The sequence below is a fragment of the Miniopterus schreibersii genome (assembly GCF_964146895.1).
Source record: "Miniopterus schreibersii genome assembly, chromosome: 15".
In the NCBI taxonomy this organism is placed as follows: domain Eukaryota; kingdom Metazoa; phylum Chordata; class Mammalia; order Chiroptera; family Miniopteridae; genus Miniopterus; species Miniopterus schreibersii.
The window spans coordinates 37,018,613-37,034,913 of record NC_138115.1 but is presented as its reverse complement, the minus strand read 5'-3'; positions in this window follow the sequence as shown (position 1 = coordinate 37,034,913).

The following is a 16,301-nucleotide window of genomic DNA, read 5'->3' as shown; positions in this document are numbered from 1 at the left end:
TTGGCTGTTGAAAATTAGCACTACTCCTGCCCTTCTAAGCTTTTGACTGGAACTTCCCACCGTGTGGAGGACTTTCCATACTCCTTTCTCTACCAGCCCTTCCAAAAGTTTTATGAGCGCCCTTATTGATTCCTTCTTGGTTGAGTGATTTTGTTTCCCTGACTGATGCATTGTGGTTTTGGACAGTGAAGCTTGGGGATTCCACATTAGTGTTCCACGTCTCTCCCCAACTTTATGGACTTCACACAATTTTGGGGTTCTGTGGGTCACTCTTCTGAAGGGTGTCATATTATGCTAGCAAAACATTTTTATAGCTTTTTTTTTTAACCTACCCAGTTTCCTTGAATCAGTTTTCTACACTCAAAACCAAACCACCTACAAACTCTGTGCCTAGATTGTGCTTACTTGGGGCTAAGATGCTTGCCATGCCATAAATGGTGAGTTTATATTTATTGAACACTGCCAATATATTTGGTAAAAATACAGCAACTATTTATAGGCATACCAGTAAAAATCCAGCAGTGTTTTCATCCAGGAAGCATAAGAATGGCTCTTGAGCTTCCCTGCCCAGACGCATCATAAAATACGGCCATAACAAGTGATGGGGCTGAGACTGACGGCAGGTTATGCAGAAGTCCTGCTTGCAGCAGTGGCAATGAATGTAATGGTCTCTTCTGAAGAAAGCAGTTCAATACAATAACTGCTGAAATGCTTACTACCTGTTTATTATAGTCTCTCTTATCCCTTGGGACCTTTGCCAGCATATTTAAAAAGCCAAAATTCAAGATCACTGTGCAATATTCACTAATAATATGTGTTCTTTTTCAGATAATGATTAATAAACATAAAGAATTGTTAGCTGTGGAAAAAAAGTTTAGATTATTTATGGATTTTCAAAAAGCATTTCCCCAACCTTGGCAGATCAACTCTAAATGAAATTTGTGCTAAAAATCAAAGCTGGATATGAATCATTGTATTAATGCATCAAAATGTTTTATAAAGAGCCAGTAAGCATCAAGGGAAAAAATAACAAGGGCAAATGGTAGCCTCTCCTGCCTTTTAAATGAATAAAATAAAGGTAATTTACTTGCTAGGAAAACATAAAGGTCCAGATCTTTGAGCCTACACATTTTCCTTCATCACTGAGATCCACAGGATAAGGCTTTAAGAAGTTGGTACAGAATTAATGTATTATAAGATGAGAGTTTCAAAGGTTAACCTCAATTTTAAATAATTAAGATAAAATTATTCTACACTTCTCCCCACCATTAAACACATACATCATCTTTATGGTTCTTAAAAGATCTTAGAAATCTTTGCTCTCTAGGATGTCACCAATGCTTAGTAATTTTCCATCTGAGCGGAGACCTTGGGAGGGTGCTGACAATTCCCGGCTGCTCAATACAGGGGAGTTTCCAGCCCTAGGAGCCTTGTTACCTATTAAGTCTTCAGACACAACTCCAGGGTGTCCAGATCTAGATCTGAGCAACTCTCAGTCCATGAACAGCTAATAAAACAGACAACTCTTGAAAAGGATATGTAGCTGAGGCTCATTCAATCTCCAGATAGTCATTAACGCCCTACTATGAATCTATTACTATTTTCCCAGGTGAAATAGCCTGGAATATTTTGTAAACTTCAGTCCAAATTGTAGAACCTGGTCATAAAAAGCACAAATTACTGAAAATAGAGAAGCCATTAGTGAGTGTTTTCTCTGTCAAGTCCAGATACGCTCTTTGTCTGGATGGAACACAGCTTACTTATCCATTCACCTCCTGAAAAATATCTTGGCTGCTTCCGAGTCTTCACAATTATGAATAAAGCTGTCATAAACATCCATGGGATGGTTTGTATGGAAGTAATTCTATTTTTATTTTGTGTATTAGGCACCGGCATACTGGAAGGTTGTAAAGTGATTAGGGAATTAATTGCTGTCTCATTTAAATCCATCGGATTTGCCAGTGATCCCCTTATTGTCCAAGCCTATCTGGTTTTTTTGAAGCCAGAATTTCTGCTAAGCTCAGGGATGAGAATCTTTGAAAGGGCTGTGAGTTCATTAAAACACCCCAAATAGCTTTCATGATCCTACCACTACCTTCAATTTTTAAAAAAATATATTTTTATTGATTTCAGAGAGAGAGAGAAACATCAATGATGAGAGAGTCACTAACTGGCTGCCTCCTGTGCACCCCCTGCTGGGGATCGAGCCCACAACCTGGGCATGTGCCCTGACTGGGAATCGAACCACAGTCTCCTGGATCCTAGGTCGATGCTCAGCCGCTGAGCCATGCCAGCCGGGCCAACTACCTTCAGTTTTAATCTCTATAAGTGCATACATTTCTCTGTCCTATTCATTGATGTATCCCTGGCTCCTAGACCAGAGCCTGGCACGAAGTATGTGCTAATAAATTAACATATGGCTTTATGTGTGAATGAATGCCATCAGGGAGAGGAACGTGCATTTCTGCTACTCAGCTCCCAAGAGGTCTGAAGGATCTCCTCCTGGCTGGCACTATTATTTCCCACTCCCACCCCAACTCTTATCTCCCAATCTTCCTCCAGACTTTCACCCTTTCATATTCCGAAATTTTCTTCAATGAATATGTATTACTTTTATAATTGGAAATAACTAGATAATGTGGAAATACTTATGCAGTAATAATAGGAATCTTTTCTCCATTGCCTTTTTTAAAGAGCTGAGAATTCCTATTTCCTGTTACTACCAACTACTCAAGGGTAGATAGTGAGATGCTCCCATGAAGAACATGGTCACATCATGAATTATAGATGATTATAACCCACTTAAACCTTATTGTACTGAGATTTCATTTCTACCCAACTGCTTTTTCTTACTGGTTGGTTGATCTCATCAAAGACCTCAATTGTAAATATAGTGGTTTCTTCTATTTTATTATTGTAGTTTAACAACTAGAAGACATCTAAGAGAAAAGAGAAAATCATTTTTCAAAGACAACATTTCGTATAAATGTTTTCAGACCAAAGGTCATCACTTACTACGGAGGCATGTAATCCATTCAGGGGATTTCAATTAACATGAAAAAGTGAAGTAAATAAAATAGGAAAACTAAGGGCATGTTGCATATTAAACCTAAACACTGTTTTGCAAACGTTTTGTTTTAATTATACCTTTACATGTATATATATATATATATACATGCATGTGTTTGTACCAGGTCATTTCAAAATTGTTTGTTTCTGTGAATTGTGGTCAAACAAATTTGAAAGCCAGTGTTTTATATAATTATCTGTTACTATATAAAAATAATGATAATCCATTATCTCCCTTACTATTACTGATATTATGCATAATTAAGAATTGCATCTGGAAAATCAGATCTGTGATGTAAAACTAGCCCCAGTGTAGTGGTTCACAAAGTGTGGTCACTAGGCCAGCCCCAGGAGCAATAGTGTCCATCCAGACCTTGATAGAAATGCAGGGCTCCACCCCAAACCCGCTGAATCAGAAACTCAGGGAGAGGAGTCCAGGAATCTGTGTTCTAGCCAGTCTTCCAGGGAGTTCTGAGGCAGTTAAAGTTTGAAAAATATCATCCTAGATTATCCATAAGGAGGCTGTTGTGTGGTTCCTTTCTGATTTCTTCTGTGTCCATTCATTCATTCAAACACAATTCTGAGTGCTGCTTGTACACTGGGCCACTGCTAGGTTATTCATGGGCAGATTGTCACTATTTGCTAACAGTTTCCACTCTGCAGTACCCTCCAGGCACAATTTCCATAATCATCCAGGGGAGACATGCTTGTGGAATGTAAATCAGGTTTAATACTTGCTGAAATTTAACAGGTTTAGGAAAATAAAGCTGCTTCAAAACATGCATGTAAGGCATTGTAAATAAAATACAATGAATTCTGCATTGCTCACTATTTATTTTTATTATTATCCTCACTAATATTCTTCCACATTTGCAGTAGTTAATTAAGTGTTGCCTGAAAATCAAATGTTTGGATTTCAAATTCTGTGAAAGCAAATAATATCTTCTCTAAATTTTGCAAACTTGTGTAAATGAAATTGATATTACCTGTAAAAATAAAACACACTGAGCAAAATTGACTATTCTTGTAAGCTTTTCCCACTTCCACCTGCAGCTACAGTTAGCAAAGTGACAATAAATGTGCAGGAGAGTGAGTTCTTGAGAAATGAATTGGCGCCTTGTTTTGTAATGAACTCTTACCATCTCTTCCTCACAGAAAAGGCAGCCAGGATATTGTCATCTTGATTTTAGGGCTTACTTACCACACGGGTAGTTAGCAGTCTTCAGCGTTTCTGGGGGAAAAGAAATTGCCACACTTTGGACACACCCCAAACAATGTTTTTGCAAACTATTCTTGCAGTGTGCTCTGTGGAGCACCTACTTCTCAAACACCTGAAGAACCTGTGTTTTACTCTTTGAGGCTTGAGAACCATCTGTCTGAACCAACAGACACTGGATCATTTGAAAAAGTTGGGGGAAGATTGGTGCTCTGAAAAATAGGGGCTGGCCTGGCCACAGAGCAAGAGAGTGAGATGAGATTCCAAGAGACAGAGTTTGAGAGGATCCCGAGGATGGGAAAGAACTGTGACCTAAGTACTAAGCACCTTAGATCTTTAATATGGGTGACTGTGGCTGTGGCTTGACACAGAAGGAATAGCTGATTCCAGGAAGGTGCCTTCAAATGGACCTGCGTGGCTTGGATAATGACTTGTTTTCTGTAAGACAGAATTGGGTACTGGCCAGGCCATGGTTTTCTTGCAGTGTGTGAGCCCTTAGGTCTTGGTACAACCCAGAAGCGAAAGATTATGCCATGAAGAATGACTGACTTTGAACTTCACACTAACTTTTTGAACAGGGCCTTGCACCGTGCTTAGATTTGATTTAGAGGGGAAAAAAGCACTTGTACTTTGTCTTAGAGTAATTCATGGATTTGCTGAAAACAAACCCTGGCATTCTTTAGATTAGTGCTCTGTCTTAATTGGCAAACTCTTTTCATCCTATTTTCTGGTTTATATCATCCCCTTTCACACCTTAATTTTGCATTGTGTTTTTTTAGGTGAAACATTAAGCTCAAGCCTTTCTTTCCACAGCAGTACAGCAATATATATACAAGCAACCAGGCAAAGGAGGTGGCCAAGCTAATTTTAGAGTCCAAATTATGTGGATTAGTTTTCTGCATTTAGCAGATTATTGATGCCTCAGTGATATCCCTTATCTGCATTCAGGGCCAACCTCTGAAGATCAGCACCTGCTTTTTCTGTTTTGCCCTAGGCTTTTTCTGCCACTATATCCTGCTTTCTCCATGCCCAAGGCAAGAGGGAAGTATGTGAAATAAATACTCCCCCCCCCAGCAGCTCTCACTCAAGATCAGTGGGGGTCAGTGTGTAAATACCCCTGCGCCCCCACTCTGTAGGAGGATAACTCTACTGCACGTTATACTTTGGTTCTTGGAGTTGCCCCGTAGGATTAAGTTCCAGTTAATCACATTGATAACCTACCTAAATATGGACACTTTATTGACTCCTTCCCCTATTGGTGTTTCCTGGTGTCACTTTCCAAGTGAACACTTTGCACTAGGGTCTTCTCCTGGGAGCACCTACCCTATGAAACGATGTGCCTTTAACTTTGTGCTCTTTGATCTGTGTTTGAAATCTCAGAAATGAAGAAAGGGTTCAGTCCTTGTCACTCTTGTGAGCAGAAACATGAAGTCTTACAGGAAGAATAATTGTTAAGTAATTTGATCTTACGGTTCCTATTTTGATTTATTAATTTGTAATTAAACACGGAGAACAAACATTTTATTTTCTTAAATACAAACATCGAGTGCCTGGCAAATACACAAAATTGTCGCAGGCCGTGTGAGAGATATCGAAACTTTGACTTAGAAGTCCATGTCACCCATCAGGTAAAAAGAATGGATGCTTCGGGTAACATGAATGTAAACCCACAGGACTGTGGGATTCCTGTGTGGTCACAACGTAACAGTCTTTGAGGCCTGGCTTTAGTCATGGAAGAATCTCAGGTCCATAGTTTAGAAGAGGAGATGGAAAAGCATAAGGACCACAAGTCACCTTCGTGCTAATAAATGTCAGTGGAAGGGATTGAAATTTATATGAAAACTATTATCTTCAAAAAAGGGTCTTGTTTTTATATTTAGCCAAATCGGAAAGCAAGTGCCACTCAAACCTTTAAAATCTGGCAGCAAGTAAATTAGCACTGCTAGTTTCTTTGTACGATATTTAAAACAATGCCAGCGTATTGAAATGGGATTAATGCTAACAGTGGCTGAAAGCACCAGCTCACTTTAGCTGTGGATTCAGAGCCCTAAGCATCCACTATTTTTTCTCTGGAGGGAAACAATTGAGCCCGTGTATTGTGGAGCAAGCAGAACAAATATCTCCCACTTCTTTGTTTTGCTAAATTCCCCCTCTTTGTGAAGGAGAGGTGGCTCCCTGGGTTCATAATGAGATGTAGCACATTTCCCCTCCCATCCCGGGCTCAGAGCAAGTCTGCTCAGCAGTGACCAAAAGTCATCCTGTTGATTGATTTTACTAATTCAAGACCTTATCTGCTTCTCTAGACACTTTGGCCTGAAGGAAAAACTGTTAATTTGTGTTCTAATCACAACAATAGTCTCCGGTTAAAGTAGAATGGCACCTTTTCACCTTTCCCTGTTTGCTTTTCAATCCCTGCCATTTTTCTAAGAAGCATCGAATTGGCTTTAGTCCAGTCCCAGTCCCTTATGCAAATGAAAACAACAAACTAATTGAGACCTTATTGTACTGGAGACCAAGGGATTTTAAAATCAGCACTGACACAAATTGGCTTCTTGGCTTGGAAGGAAGAAAATCTAGTCTTATTTTTGGGTGGAGTTGTTGCAGACTGAATTGTGAAAAGTCTTGAGAGGGTCACTTATTCCCCCCCCCCCAACCTGATTCCCAATTCATACCGTAGGAGTTTTAAAAAATCTAAATTCAACTAGTACCTAAGTTCTTGTTTGTAAATTTAATATATCTTCTTAAGTTAAAGTGTCATTTGTAAATAACTGTTGAGGATGTTACCTCCTAGACAAGACTAGGTCTTATTTTAAAAAGTCTCCCTGTAGTACTTTCAACAATAAAGATGAAGAAAAAAAAAGCCTCCCAGAGAATTAAATTCATCCCTAGCAAAGTAAATTCTTTGCTTAACCACCACCATGTTCAATAAATCGTCTCACCCTGCTCCCCAGCCTGCAGAGGGTGGGGAGAGGAAGACAAGCTGGCTCCAGAGGGCAGCTCTGGGCTAATCCGAAGGGTGGTAGTGGGATGGTGGTCGCAGGGGCTCGGTGGGCGGCGGGAAGTAACACCAGCTACTGAACTGGATGCGAAGGCCCACCAGGATTCAAGTCCACAACTGTCGCATGTCAGGTTCTCAGTTGTGACTCCCACCAAGACCCAGATGGAGCCAGAAGGCAATAGGACAACTCAAGGTAGAGCTAGGAGAGAAGGAAGCAGATAGAAGCAGCTGGGAAATGGCACACGTCTGGCCCCAAGGTTTGCTGCAGAAATGCCACATAGACAGTGGCCAGAAGGAAGGGCTTAAGACCTGAACTCATGATCAGGAAGATTTCCAAGAGTGCCAAAGAGAATCCTTAGAGGACAGGCGCAGTCCAGGTGGAGGAGGGGCCCTACCTGGTTACTACTAATAAATGATTTCCTTTGAAAGCTGTATTGACTCTTTTTTTCCCCTTCTTGCTATAATTTGTGTGTTTCCTTTATTGAAAAAATAATTTAAATTTGTCTTTATTGTTGAAAGTATTACAGATGTCCTCTTTTCCCCTCATTGGCCCCTTCTTCCTCGCACCCACCCGCCCCCCACTCTCTGCACCTCACCCTCACCCCAGGCCTTGACTCTTAAAGTCTCCTTGGGCTTTCCAATGGGAATGAAATAGTAGGGACAACAGTTATTAGATGATCTCTTAATGTTCTAATCAGTGAACTATAATCTGCTTCTAGGCATACTCTCTTAAATTCAGAATCTAGTGCTACATTCTATGAGATGTAAAAAAGTCATCCAAAAATAGGCTAGCCCTCTTTCTGAAGATTTTTTTCCAACTTGAACTGATATTGAGGGAGAAATTATGAGGCATTCTTCCAACAGAATTAGGACCCGCTTGAATGATTTCTGCATTTGTAGGCAGCGTAAAACCACCCCCAGACCTCTTGCCTAGTAAATACTCAGTGAAGAGCAGAATCAATTCTTCTGTTTCTGTTCCAAGAGAAGGGCAAAACTTTCACAGAGATTTTTTTTTTTCTTCCCCCCTTAATGGAAGTCTTCAATTACACAAGAGAATATGATGGCTTTTAGGAATCTAAAACCATGAAATTAAATGTAATTACTCTGTTCCTTTTATTTTTAAAACCATTTGTGTTAAAATGTTAGAAATTAAATTAAATTACTCTAAATTAAAAGGCATGCTTTTGGCATTTTGCAAGATGAACAAAAAATCTTATAAGAAGTAAATGCTAGACACTAGGGGAATGAGAAAACTCTCGATGCTCCCTGTGAATGTCTGGTGCTCACTGCCAGTGTCTGCTTTCATTGTGTCCTTTGCATCTAAAAGTCACCACGTCAAAGTTGTGGACAGCTGTAAAATGCACGGCTCATGCCGAGCAAGCCACCCACGGATGCTTAGCGACCGGAACACAATTATTTAGATGTATCTGTGACTAGCCACAACTTTCTACTTGAAAATGGATCTACTTAGCAAAGGTAAGAATGGAGGAGGTTTTCTACATTAAAAGAAAATCAAAAAATTCTCACATATATTTAGAAACAGTTAATGGCTCTCCTTGGTATTTCCAAATATCAGCAATGCAAAAGGGCAGGGACTGTGAAAGGGCATACTTTGTAAACGAATGGCATTCTTATCTCTTGGAAGAAAAAACAAACCTGTATCAGGCTCCTCCAATAAAAGTTTTAATTACGTTACTTAATCAACAATCTGCTTCTCATTATTGAAGACAAAGGAGAAATTCCAGCGAAACTCCTTCTAAATTAAAGTCGTGGAGAATGCCAGAGTAATTGCAGTATTGCCGAGCTGACAGGTCTGGCGCGGTACAGCATTTGGTACCCCCCGAAGAAGGTTCAGGCCCAGTTCAGTTCATTGGCGTGTAAAGCCCACAAAAGTCTCAGAAACTTTAAAAAATCAAATTGCAAATAACTTCGTTAATATGAACTGTGTGTTTGTAGGTCACACATCAGTTTCTTCAATATTTGATGATAATTCGAAATCCCTTTGGATTTTATCATGACCTTGTTTTAAATTAGAAATGTTTTGTGTAAAGGGGTGATTCTTTAATTCTCTTTATAATAAATGAGTTAGGAATCTTTAACAGCTTAGGAAAAATTTAAATACCTACCAGTTTCAGGTTTTCTCGTAAGGATAGGTGCTTGCATTCTACAGATGGAGTGTGTGTTTTTCTTTTATTTTCTTACTCTTGAAATGTGCACAAAAGTTGGGCCCTGCTGGGATACTACCTCCCTGATATATGTGCTCCAAGGATGACACATAGTCTATTGAAGTCTATTTTTATATCTGTGTGAATGTAAGAAGCAGTAAATATATTATAGTACTGTAGTTAAGTACATCTCCTGGAATATTTGACCTAGATTTCTTTTTACTTATTATGTATTTGCCAAGATAATTAACGGGTAACCCAGCTATTTCATCACCAAGCATCTGTGAGACACGGTAAGCTATAGCTCCTAGACATAATAGACCAATACTAACAAACAGACGATCCAAGTGACAAAACAGAAATCCACAGTTAGGACTATATCTGTGCTTTGAAGGAAGTGCACATGATGATGTGAGAGTATATAAAAGGGGCTTATAGTTTTTGATGAGTCAGGACAAACTTTTCTGAGGAAATACGTCAGATGATAACGGAAGAATGAGAGAGGTTTACTAGTTTTGAAGGAGTGGGGGGGGCTTTCTATGCAGAGTGACAAACACTCTGGTAGAAGGAAACATGGCACATACGAGGCACATAGAGGGCAACGGGGTACAAAGTACAACCTGTCTGGCAAGGCAAAATAGGGAGACAACATGGGATAAACTGAGAGCCAGGCGGGGACCAGAGCAGTGGGGGCCTATGCCACAGCACCCGCTTTGCCCGGGACAGTTCCTGTTTATATTTGTTGTAGAATAATGTTTAATACCCCCTCTCCTAACACACACACACACACACACACACACACACCTACCTACCTCTTTAAAATCTCCCAGTTTTGGTAATACATTTAATGACTATTTTACTTACAGTTCAGGTTAAGCATCTTAGCCTTTAAGTATGATGGAAAATGTTCTTTTTCTTCGTTTTGAACTAAGGCTATATTATGTTATATTTTGTAAAGGCAATGCTCAATAATTTGGAATTGGCAAAATGGATGATACCATTCTACGGAGAGACAGATGACAGCTTGGAGGAGGGAAGATGTTATTAGTGGAGATGAGAAGACATGGATAAACAAAGATATATTCAGAAATAAAATGGTTAGCTCTGGTGATGAATTACATAGGTCGGAGGAGAGGGAGGTATGGGAAAGATGGCTCCTGAGTTTCTGGACACGTACCATTTGCTAAGATAAAATACCAAGTGAGAAAAGCAAATCTGGAGGTAAAACTACAGATTTGTTCTAGGATAAGCTGAATTTGAAGTGCCTCTGAAGCATTCAAATAAGAGACATAAAATTTGATGTATGTTTTGAAACCCATATGAGGGATAGAGATGAGAATTTGGTGCCAATGGCACGGAGCCTAGAATTTAGATGTGATTGCATAGAACAGTTTCTCAACCTCAGCTCTACTGGCATTTGGACTGGACCATTCTTTGTTTAGGGGATTGTCCTGTGCGTTGTTGGATGTAGAACAGACCCCCTGGCTCTACCCTCTAGATGCCAGTAGCACTCCCTTCCCAGCTGTGATAACCAAAAATATCTTCCAAATATCCCTGACAGATGGTGGGGCAGGCAGGTACAGGGACAAAACTTTCTCCTGGCCAGGAATTAAAGAATAGAGTGAGAAGATGGCCTAGAATTGAGTCTTGAAGTCTCTTATATTTAATGACTGAATAGAAAAAAAGTTCAGAAAACTAGAAAGAAGCCAGAATATTGTGGCATATCAGTCAGTTATTGCCATAATAATACTGTGTAGAATACTGCTATGGACTGAATTGTGTCCCCTCAAATTTACATGTTGAAACCCCAAGTCTCGGTATCTCAGAATATGGCTGTATTTTAAGATAGGGCCGTTAAAAATGTCATTAGATTAAAATAAGGCTGTTGACTGGTATCCTAATAAAAGGAAATTTTGGAGAAACAAAGAGACTCCAGGGATGTGTGTGCATAAAGAAAAGGCCCTGTGAGGACACAGGAGGAGGCCATCTGTCTACAGGGCAAGGACAGAGGCCTCCGGAGAAGCCAAACCTTTCAACGCCTTGATCTTGGACTTTTAGCCTCCAGAACTGTAAAAAAGTAAATTTCTGTTGTTTAAGCTGCTCAGTCTGTGGCATTTTGCCAACTAACACACATACCACCCCAAACTCAGAGGCTTGAAAGAACAGCCATTTATGCTCATGGGTCAGCTGGGCTCTGCTTGGCTAACTTGGGTGCAGCTGGCCGGCGCGCTCCGCTTCAGCTTCTGCGGCTGCGGTGGCTCTGCTTTGGAATGTAAATCTTTAACTTGGTTAGTGAGGCCCTCCGTATGCATCTCTCATTCTCCATAAACCAGGGCCAGCTGGAGCATATTCTTCTTGACCGAGGTACAAGAGAATAAGTTGCCAAGACTTGGAACTGGCTCATTGCCTCTTCCAAGTCATGCCATGGGCCAAAGTAGTTACTTAGACAAACCAGAAGTCCAGGTATGTGGGATACTCTGCCTGGGTGAGCATCGTAGCACAGATGTGGGTGCTGAGAAGGGTGAAGTCCTGGAGGCAGCTATTTGTTACTGCGGGATCACTGGACTTTTCTGAGGCTCAGCTTCCTTGCTTTTAGAAGAGCTTCTATTACATTTAACTGATAAAATTGGGGGTGGGGAATATAAAGAAGTTGGAAGAACAAAGTAACTAGGGCAGTACTTCCTATAAATGAGTACTCTCTCCACTTTAGGAAGGTTTGATATTTAGCAAATATGCCTAAAGTACCCTTAAAACTGTTTTCTTCTATATCTCTTTTTGGGGGGAGGAGACAATAGGGGATGGAGCTTAAGCATCCTTATGATTAAAAAGTTCACCCTCCAATCAGTTTTATGGAACAATCAGAGGAAAGAGAAAAAGGCCCTCGTGATAAAAATCATTGGTTTGTGTGATACTCTCTTCTTAGGGTTTAATGTGGGACTTTCTCCATCAGGCTAATGACTCTTTGAAGGGACTCAGACTCCCAGGGAGAACATGAGAAGCCTGCTGTTCTTTCCTGCAAGCCACAAAGAATTACGGTTACTTAACAGGGAGCAGTAATGCCTTCTTTCATGTTCCTAATGAAGGAAAACATTTCATATCTGTAGGCATCCCTATTTTACTCTCCATGGCACTTCAACAGTTGATATGTGAAATTTGACATTTGGAGATTTTTAAAAGGGACAAAGAGCTGTATGTTAGTATATCATTGTTTCACGCGGTATACGAGGTCTATCCACTTTATGACGATAATACACTTTCATTAGCTGCAAGTTGCCAAAGAGAACATCATGTAGTAATTTTCTCCTACTGTTACCTAAGATACATTTGGATAATAGAGCAATTTCCTGCTACTTTTAGCCAAAAATCAGGTTATCGTTAATTTCATTAAAGTAAGTGGTGGTTAGAGACTGCCCTCTCTCTTTGCAGCTAATGCAGTCACAGGAGGTACTAAATGTAATTCAAGTCCTTAAAGGATACACAATATTTGTGGCACTAATGGCTGTGGTGATTCTGAAGCTCTGGGTTTCACCCAGTTAAGTTAGGTGAAAACAAGGCTAATGTGATGCCAAGGCCAGTGCTTCTCAGGCAGAGCTTTGGTGAACGCGCGTTGTGTGGTAACGAAGCTGTAATGACAACGAAGTCCAAAACGGCCCTCAAAGTGTTGCCTGAATTTTCTGTTCTCTTTTGAACCAAAGCCAAACAGGTTTTCATTTTCATTACCTTTCTCAAATAGCTCTCATCAGAGCTTCCAGTGACTGTGATCCTGACAAGTCCAGCAGCCCATTCTGGTCCTTGTCTTACTTGACTTGTCAACACCATTTGATCTAGTCGATTATTTCCTTACAGCACATTCTCTGTTTGGCTTCTGGCTCACGGCCAGCTTACTCTCACCCTCTTTGCCCAGGCCTCTTTCTCACCCCCTCATTTCCCTGCCTTCTTAATGTTGGATTATCTAAGGGCTCATGCTTTGAACCAATTTTATTTTCAATCAATATCAAGTAATTTCATCTAATCTTTTGGATTTTAATATGATTTATAAGATGAAAACAACTAATTTGTATATCCAGACTGAATCTCTCTGAAATTCAGATTTTGAAACCCAGGTGCTCACGAACATCTCCATCTGATGTCTAAGAGTTATCTCAGATTTAACATATCTAAACCGAATTCTTTCCTTGCACTCAGTTCGGCTTCTCCTCCAGACTTCTCCACTACATAAATGGTAATTGTGTAAGTCAAATTTGAAGTCACTTTGGCTTTTCTCTTTCTCTCATACACCACATTTAATCCATAGGCAAATCTAGCTGACTCTACCTTGGAAATATATTCAGAGTTTTACTGTTTTCACCACCACTGCAACCACTCTGGTTCAAATCACATGCTTTCCTCAGGACCTTTGCACTTGCTGGTACCTCTGCCTAGAAAACTCTTTTGTCCAATAACAACACGGCCGCTCCCTAACTCAGCCCTTGTCTTTGCTCACACATCATCTTCCCACTGAAGCTTCTCTGACCCTCCTATGTGAAATTCAGCCCTTCCCTTTATTCCTACCTTTTTCCTTGCCACTCTTTTACCTCTTTTTCTTCATAGCACCCATCATACTAAATATTTGCTCATTTAATTGTTTATTCTCTGTCTCCATCATTAGGATGCACACTTGTTGAGTACAGGGAACTTTGTCTCTTTTGATCGTTGCTCTATCCTTGTGCCTGGTGTAGTGTCTTATTTGTATAAAGTGTTCAGTCCATAGTTGTAGAATGCATAAAATTGCCTGAGAATAAGCTTTTTTGAATGTATGTGATGGTTCACCATAACCTACCACTTTCGCTTTCTAGGGTCTTTTTCTGATTATTAATTCCCCTGGGCCCTAACATCAGCTGTATGGTTGGGCTCAAGAGCTTATAAGGGTTGGATGGGAGATTTTGTTGTTGTTGTCATTTTTAAAGGGCTAGGCTGTGGATGATGGGCCCCAGAGATTGGGTGGACCTAAGTGAACAGGATAGGGGTTGGGATAGGCCCCAAAAGTAGTTGGTGGAAAGAAGCCCATGGAGATAGTTCCTCTCAAGAGAAGTCCAGACATAAGTAATTAGATGTCCCTGACTATAGGAGGAGCACAATATAAACAGGGGAAAGGGACAATTCAGGCAGATGGTTTGGGTCAGGAAGGTCCTGCTGCAGGTGGGGCCCAGCCACAGTGCAGAGAGTTAGAAGCAGGCTCTAGTTGCACAGCCATAAAGACTGGCAGGAAAGACACAGAACTCAGACATAAGAGCTTTCCTGATTTGAGGAAAAGTCAGGAGTTCTCAGATAGAAGACGCATATGGATTTCTGGGTGACATTAATAAGAAGCAAAGAAACAGGACAGAGGACTGGAAACAAAAGGAATAGAGATTTGGATTTGTCAAAATGTCACAGGCCCACTGATGTCTGCATCGTGCAGGTAGTTTATTAAAAATGCAGAATTCTACGCCCACCTCAGTTTCTTGAGTCTGAATGAATAGGGCTGCTGTGGAGGCTCTGTGATAAGGCCCATCAGATAGGCACTCGATACGGGAGAAGATACAAGCGGACAGCACGGAGATGTAATTAAGTATTGAAAGATTGCGATCAGAAATCTTAGGAACTTGATACACCCTATGAGCCCTTTTGAACACAAAAATATTTCGGAAGGCCTATTGATAGTGTAATAAGAATTAGATTTCTATGTGAACTCCCAATTCTGACTAGCAATCCGGAAGGGTTATATACACACATGTATGTACGTGCACACGTTACTTATGCCTTGTGTCTGTGTGTCTGCGGAGGTGAATATTATTGAAAATATGTGTGCTCACAGTGTGCATTGGCAAAGACACTTACGGTTGCCCCTTAGATTATATCCACCTAATTCTAAAGGAGAGGTGAGCAATAGGTGGCCTGATAGGCAGCTCTGACCTACAGGTCATTTATTCACTGAACAGCTTCATCATTTTGGAAATTATAAATTCCTTGACAACTTTTACACATTTGGAGATTCTGCTTAAAAGTTAGATTTTTGACTTTTGATACATCTGAATTTATGGCAAAGCTGGTTTTCACATTTCACAGGAGAAGGGTGACCATCTTCTTTATATGAAACCTTCCTTCTTCAGTTTGCCATAGTTTCCCCCTCCCCTCCCTTTCTTCACTCATTGGAGTTACTTGCCTAGTCCATCCAAGAGATAAAATAATTTAATTCAGTGAATTGATTAATTCTCTGACCAACTAATTGGTCCACTCAATCAAGACAGATGATTAACTACACTGATATAAAAATAGTGCTTGACTCATGCTCCTGACCCTTCTATTGATTATTCTACCCCTAGGCCTTTAAATAAATTAAATCCATCTTCCAGGGGAAAGATGTGGGCTTTAAAAGTTAATATATCATCTTTTCCCCTATAAAATAAAAGAAATAACCAAAGAGAAGAGAGTATAGGGAATGGTAATTTTTGTGAATTTTTTTTCAGATAAAATATAGACGTATTAATATGAAAGAGGGCACAAGAAGTGAATGTACAATTCATCTTTTTAATAGAATAGAAATTCATTGTTTAAACCATTATGTATTCTGTAATTTTTTTCATGATGAACATTTCTTGTATTATAATTCCATAAACTGTAAAGGGTGGAAAAGAGATTAGACGTGGCTGGGTTATCAGCAAAGGGGAAGGGATTTTCACTGACAATTCAAATGGACTAACATGTGCAGGAAAGGTATCCCAAAAGATTTAGCTAATAGTTGTTACCTGACTGGTTGGGATGATGCCATTGTGTCCAGCCCAGACTTAATGTGGGTAAAAGAACCTCTTTAAATATTGCAGCAACGCTGTGA